Source organism: Alexandromys fortis, unplaced genomic scaffold (genome assembly GCF_014885135.2).
Source record: "Alexandromys fortis isolate MF-2015 unplaced genomic scaffold, M_Fortis_MF-2015_v1.1 scaffold_3, whole genome shotgun sequence".
In the NCBI taxonomy this organism is placed as follows: domain Eukaryota; kingdom Metazoa; phylum Chordata; class Mammalia; order Rodentia; family Cricetidae; genus Alexandromys; species Alexandromys fortis.
Genome location: NW_026067909.1, coordinates 18,314,238 through 18,321,428, shown reverse-complemented (window position 1 = coordinate 18,321,428; position 7,191 = coordinate 18,314,238). Strand labels below are relative to the sequence as shown.

Below are 7,191 nucleotides of genomic sequence, written 5' to 3'. Positions count from 1 at the left end.
TGCTGACTCTGAAAACTGAGGAAAAATGTAACAAGATGTGACAAGAAGATGCCTGCCAAGGGTCAACCCTCCCTGGAATTCGAACAAGCCAGGGAAGGATTGAGGCAGAAGGATTACGAATTTGAAGCCAACTTGGGTCACATTTCAAGAACGGCTCAAAATGTAAACAAATAAGCAAAACCCATCAAGATGGTCACAGAACGGATGATGCTTGACAAATGTTTATTGGGTGGATAATAGATAGTCACCTGTACCAATAGCTGCCGAAGCCCACCCTAGTGGCAAAGATAAGCCCACACCCCACCGCTTGCGAGAAAAGAAAGCACGCGTTGATCTTCTGCCACAGCCTCCGTTCAGAGGTGGCCATAGCTACGATTGTGCACGCTCTGAAAAGCTACCTCAGGGAAGGTGTCCCTTTAACCGCAGGTGTTGTTGCCTTTGGCATGGCAAGATGTAATTTCCCATTTTTAGAACAATGCTCCAAAGAACAGTCACAAAAACAACCTCCAGCGGGGGCAGTTTTCTTCCTGGTCACCGCTACAGCCCTGTAAAACAACAACAGAGGGATTTTTTATTCCAAACACTATTTGCATCTCTCCATCCTGCTCATTCTGTAGAGGCTGGAAAAGACCCCTCCCCTTCTGCCCCAGAATTCTGTTCATTCTACACAGGCTGGAAAAGACCCCCCACCCCCACCCTAGCAGTCCCGTTTATTCTGCACAGGCTGTAAAAGACCCCCTCCTCCGGCCCCAGCAGAACCTCGAAACAAATTTGTGCTTGTAGAAACCTTTGGAAACTCCTATTGTGTTTGAGCCTGGCTGTGACTCCTTGTGTGGTTTCCATGCGCCAAAGACTTAACGGAAGCTGTGAAAAGACCGGTATGTATTCTTTGGGTGCCTTGTCCGAGCCCAAGATCAGAAGAGGACAATGTGTTCTAAAGAACATCCAAATAGCAGACGAAGGTGAGGAGCCAGGAAAAGAGCAGCCACCTCTAGCCTTAGCCATTAAGAAATCACTTCCAGGGCTGAAGAGATGGCTCAGAGCCTAAGCCTGCTTGTTGTTCCTCCAGAGGATCTGAAACGGGGCTCCTAGCATCCAAGTCAGGCCATTCACAACTGCCTGTAACTCTATTTCAGGGAACCCCAACACCTTCTGGCCTCTACAGGCACCCATACCCACTGGGTACTGGGGATGGACCCCAGGCCATTGTCCCTGCTACTCAAGCACTCTACCATTGAGCGATCTCATCACCCCTTTTCAGACAGGGTCTCACTAGCTTCCCTAGGCTAGCCTCCAATTTCAATTCTCTCAGGCCTCCTGAGTAGCTGGGGTTACAGGGACACGATACAATTCTTATTTCTTTTCGTCTTCCTTTACATGACTCTAGAAATAACAACTAAATTGTTACTTTGGTAAAAAAAGCAAGAGAAACTGTGACTTCCGTCAAAGGGAAGCGATTGCCTGAGTCACGGGACCACCCAGTCCATTATCCTCAGTAGTCCCGTGGCATCAACAGCCATCCCTGCTGACTTCCAGAGGAAGGGTCCTTCCCAGAGTCCGACTCTTCTATAGTGAATCAGGAAGGAGGATGCCATCGATCTCCTTGTGTGGTCAGCTTTCTGTGGCTATAACAAACTAACCAGAATAATGTCCTTCTAACTGTCAGGTCAGTGACAGCTACAGGAGACTGAAGTGAGCAGCTCGCCTTGTGGCCAGGAAGCAGAGTGAAAGGGGTAGTGACTAAGGCCCCACAATCCCTGAAAGGTTTTCCGTACCCTAATATTGGGTTTCTCTGCCGATGAAATAAATCAAATCAGGCCAAATTAAGAAGTCCAGGTTTAATGAGCAAAGCAACTTCTGGGTGGTCTCCAGGGGGTGGGAAGAGAAACCACATGGAAGGTGTAGCTATCAGGTCTTAAATACCCTGTAGGTATGGTCTTGAGCATCTCAGAGATGGAGCTGACCCTTGGCAGGCTTTCTCAGGGGCGAGGTCTGAAATGGAAGAAGTGGGGCTGGGTGGAGCTTCCACCTAAACAATCCCCCTTAAGGCCACACCCCTAATGACCTAAGTCTCTCTTACCAGGATTCACAACCTTCCAATGGCACCCTGGAGACCAAACCTTTATCCAATGAACCTCTTTTCAGGGCGCATTAAACATGCAAACTGTAGCACCTCTCCGTATTGTTTTGTTCTGAGGCCAGCAGCTTAAAATCTATTCACCCAAACTGTGAGCATATTGCCAATACATCCATCCCATTCCAGCAACTCCTGTTCTCTCTTTGTAAACCTTGGCCATGCACCTGTCTTCTTCCTCTTTCTTTCTTTTTTTTTTTCCGTTGTTATTTGTCTCTTCTCTGTAGAGCATTTACACACTTGCCTTTCAAACCTTTCCCCTCTGTCTCTCCTTCCCTAAACAGGGTTTCCTCAATCCTGGCACCACTGGTCTGTAGGACTAGACCATTCTGTGTTGGAGCTGGAGCTATAGAACACACATTCTTCCTCATCTTCCCACTGTCAATCAAAAGGCCTGGGGGAAGAGTGAGGGGGTGGCTGGGAGGCAGAATCATCACTTTTTCAAACTTAAAGGGGCCTGAGATATGATCTAATACAACCCCCTCATTTTGCAGATGAGGAAACATCCTGAGAGGGGGAGGAAGAGGATGTGTCAGGGCCAAAAATGTAGGGGAACAAGTGCCAGGCCAAACAGGAAGTCAAAATTCCAGGCCTTGCAGCAGGATTTCCAGTCCCACTGGAACACAGGGGTTACTTCCCCAGGTTCTTTCTCCCCCCGAAACTTTCTCCCATTTAGGAAACCAGAGTGAGCAAGATATGACAAGCCCCAAGACCAGGAGTGCCAAGGTCCATGCCTGGGATCCAGTGCCGAAGCGTCCAGTGAACAAAAATGACTGCCGATCGCGTCCAGAATATCTCGTGATGACTCATTCCTTGGTCACATCTCAGTGCAGTCCTGTAATCATGACCAACTGACCACACCTGTCCCCACTGACGACAATAAAGAACAAGAGATCTGCAGAGCATGGGAGGGAGTCTGGGGACAATGTCTGCGCTGGCCCTTTCCAGGCAAGCACTCTACCAACTGCGTTACAGCACAGCTGGAAACATTTTTGATTAAACTAAAGGTTTTAAAAAAAATAATGATCAGGAAAGCTGGGCATGGCGGTGCACACCTGTAATCACAGCAGTTGGGAGACCAAAGCAGGGGGATCACAAGTTCAATGCCAGCCTGGGATGTGTACCTACATCTTATCTCAAAACCCAGATAGATAGTGGGGGATGGCAAGATGGCCCAGCAGGTAAGGCCACTTGCTACCAAGTTGGACAACCTATCTTTAACCTTCAGAACCAGCATACATGTAGAGTCCCAAGAGTTCTCCAACCTCCCCATGACCACTGTGATACATGAACACTCACACATATATACACACACACTAAACAAACAAATGCAAAACAATAAATAAATAAGACTTCAATGTAAACACCAGAAAAAAACCATGAAACAAATAATAGAAGAAATGGTGAACATATCCCACTCCAGGGACAATAATGTGAAAATCCTGCTCGCCTTCCCACACTTTTTAATTTTATTTTATTTTTGAGACATATTCTCTCTCTGTAGCTAGGATACCCTCAGAATTCACTATGTAACCCTAGCAGACACTAAAGTCATGAGTGATCCTTCTGCCTCAGCCTCTCGTGTGCTAGGATCACAAACATAAGCCACCCACTCACCTAACTATTGCCACATCTTTAAAGCTTTTATTGAGTGTGTGTGTGTGTGTGTGTGTGAGAGAGAGAGAGAGAGAGAGAGAGGCCAGAAGAGTGTGTTGGATCCCCTGGAGCTAGAGTTAAAAGCAGTTATGACCCATCTGATATGGGTGTGAGACCTGAACCGTGTGTCCTCTGGAAGATCAGCAAGCATTCTTAACCACTGAGCAATCTGTCCAGCTCTCTCCTCTTAAAGATGACTGTACCGTGTCCCTCTACAGGCTGGGTCAGTCACTATGCCTTCCGATTACTACCCTGACGCCATCTTTCCTGACAGAACCCTGCAGACTGCAGGCCGCACTCACCCTCTGGCTCCTCTCGTCTCTTTATGCACTGGACCCATCATGACTGCAACCATTATCTGGTGATGAAAAGTGATCCCAGAAAGGCTGATAAATGTTCTAAAATCTACCAATAAAAGGCCAAGTGTGAAGACAGCAAGGAAAGAGGAAACCCCACCCCATTCCTTCTGCACAACCCTGGGCCTTCTGCCCTCAGTTGACTCTAAAGACTGAAAATAGGACCCTCCCGTGCTCTGGTGCTTGAGCTGAACCCACGAGGTAGATGGTCTCGGTATCCATGGTGGCATGCAATGGCCCCTTAGCTCTTGGTCTAAGTCCTACAGGGAGCCCTGTGACTCTGTGGCCTCCTCCAGGCATCATCAGAACCCTGGTGGTTTAGGGGAAATTTAAAATAACATTTACACATGAAAATGGGGTGGAGGCTTGTTTCTTCAGCTATCCCCCACTTCACTGGCCCCAGTGACCCTCAAAGGATGTCAGAAGCCATCTGCTGCGAGAGCTCTCCATTGTGTGCTTTCGGGTGCCTGGCCCCTCCCCTTGCCTGGGCAGGTGCCAGGAAAGCCAAGCCTAGCTGTTGGGGCCATTGTTCTCCCTCAGAAGAGGATCTTGAAAGCAGAAGGAAATTAGAAACAACCACACAATGAATACCAGATTCTCCTTTCTCCCTGCTTTGGTTGCCAGGAGGCTGAGCATGGCTAGCTGTCAGCACACCCCACCCAGCACTTCTTGCCTTCCAGGACGTCTGCACAGCAAGAAGTACTGGCCCCAGTCACTTAGAGTGATCTCCACTTATCTCCACAGCCCCTCTCTCTCTCTCTCTCTCTCTCTCTCTCTCTCTCTCTCTCTCTCTCTCTCTCTCTCTTTCTCTCTCTCTCTCTCTCTTCTCCAGCTGAATTCCTTGAGGGAAGAAACACATCAGGACTTCTTCTCCCTTAAATATAAAGTTCCAGTTACTCCATGTTTGGTGATTGACTGTCTCCATCTGGACCCATGTGATGGTACAAGAACAAGGGTACAGGCACATTCCTAAACATTTCAGTTTAGGGTCCCATGTCATCATGCCCATTACTGTAAACCTAGAGATAGGTCCTAGGGGAAACCTACAACTGCTGCCTTGCTAACCACAGACACACTATCAAACTGCCTTCTAACTGACTTAGTTTAGACCTGTAGATTAGCACTGTCCTCACCCTGCCCAGAGAAACTTCTCTCTGCAGTGCGCAGCAGCCACTGGTCAAAGTGCTGAGAAAAAGTGAAGTATTGACTGCTCAGCTCTAAATGAGCTGTCTCTGCTAACTGCTCCCCACAAGACTCAGGGAACTTATTGGAAAAGGGGACAAAAGAATGTCTGACCCAGAAGATGGGGAGGAGGGTTTTAAAACGCGGTCTTCGGGATGAGTAGGGCTGTTGCTCTCACGAACTCCCTGCAGCTGTGGCTACCTGTACAAGAGCTGCACAGGGTCAAGCCAACATGATCAGGCAGCACTGCACCCAGCAGCCCTGACTGACAGAAAAGAGAGAGGACTTGAAGTGGGGAGGGGGATGTGCCCTGGTGCTTGGGGAGATTGGGCGGGGGGTGGGGGGAGCTGGAATGAATACGAACAAGATACATTGGTTACAGGTAGGAAATTATTCAAGAACAAATGAAAAGATATTCTATTAAAATAATAAAAAACAACAAATGACCTCCCATGTCGGAGATGACAAAGCGGAGTCCAGGTGGACCAAGCCGGAGTCAGACACAACTGACTGGAACAGTTTGTTGGGACCCAAGTACTCTTCACGTGTGCACAACATCAAACTGTCCCAGTAGCACCACATCCATCCACAGAGCCTTCTGCATTCTGAGCCCTCCCCCGTGTTCCAGATGAAGAGGGCGGCCTAGGAGAAAATGTCTGGACTCACACCTAGACAGCACAGGGGAACCACAGGGAACACACAGAGCTAACACTTCTCAGAGCAGTGAGGCCTTTACACGTTCCTTCCTGCTGAGAACTTTTTTTTTAAACACATTTTTTCCCTGCTGGGGCCATTATTCATTTTAACATAATGTTATGTCTTTAGCCTCCTACGTAAGTAGACACTAGTTTTAAATGTTGCAGGATATCAAGTGCATATATCTAGTCAAACTTCTGTTTGCTTTTTTGCCACATCCATAGAAACCATGTGAATAAACAGAGGAGAAAAGATTTGGCTCCCAGTCCTACTAGCTGGCCTCGTGCCATCATTCCCCAAAACACTGGAGGACAGATGCCAAGAGGAAAGAACCGGCAGTAATGGTGACAAAAAGTTCTGTCTTGCCCTGGGGCACTCTGAATTGTCAGGCTCCCCGGGAGGTGGAAATGCCCTGTGACTAGCCAGGAAAGGAAGGAGAAGAGCCGCCATGACCCAGACCTCTACAGATAAAGTTCCAGGCTTGGAGGGTGTCAGTGAAACCCAGCTTACAAACCTGGCTTTGGACCCCAAGTCTGTCTGGACAACTCAAGGGTGTCCCCCCCTCCAAAGCCATCTGCCCACCCGACTCTTCAGGACTTAGAAGTTTTATACCGTTTCAGTGACCTGGACTCTCTGGATTTCATCTCATGATAGCCACATCCATGGCTTTCCACATGGCAACTCCATCTATCAGAACAAGAAAATGCAAGGATGGATCTACGCTTGGACTTCCCAGTGTATGGCCGCACTGTGGTAGTTCGAATGTAAGTGGTTCCCATAAGCTCATAGGGAGTGGCATTTTTAGGAAGTGTGACTTTGTTGGTGCAGATTCAGTCTTGTTGGAGGAAGTGTGTCACTGTGGGGGCAGGCTTTGAAATATCCTTTGCTCAAGCTTCATTCAGTGTGTCAGTCCACTTCCTGTTGCCTTCTGATCAAGTTGTAGCCAGCACCATGTCTGCTGCATGCTGCCATCCTCCCCACCATGATGATAATGGACTGAACTTCTGAAACTGCAAGCAAGCCACCTCAGTTAACTGTTTTCCTTTATAAGAGTTGCCTTGGTCATGGCATCTCTTCATAGCAATAGGAACCTTAACTAAGACACACAGAGATGGTTTTTTTGTTTTGCTTTGTTTTGTTTTTTGGGTTTTTTTTTTTTTTTTTTTT

At 47.9% G+C, this 7,191-nt stretch overlaps 1 long non-coding RNA gene across 1 annotated transcript in view; it reads right to left on the bottom strand.

Annotated features, from left to right (window-relative positions):
* Positions 1–205: 205 nt before the first annotated feature.
* LOC126498844 (uncharacterized) overlaps positions 206–7,191 on the bottom strand; it is a 48,853-nt gene continuing 41,867 nt past the window's right edge. Inside the window, exon 3 of the long non-coding RNA XR_007590912.1 lies at positions 206–545. This is a non-coding gene — a long non-coding RNA (uncharacterized lncRNA). The remainder of the gene's footprint in view (positions 546–7,191) is intronic.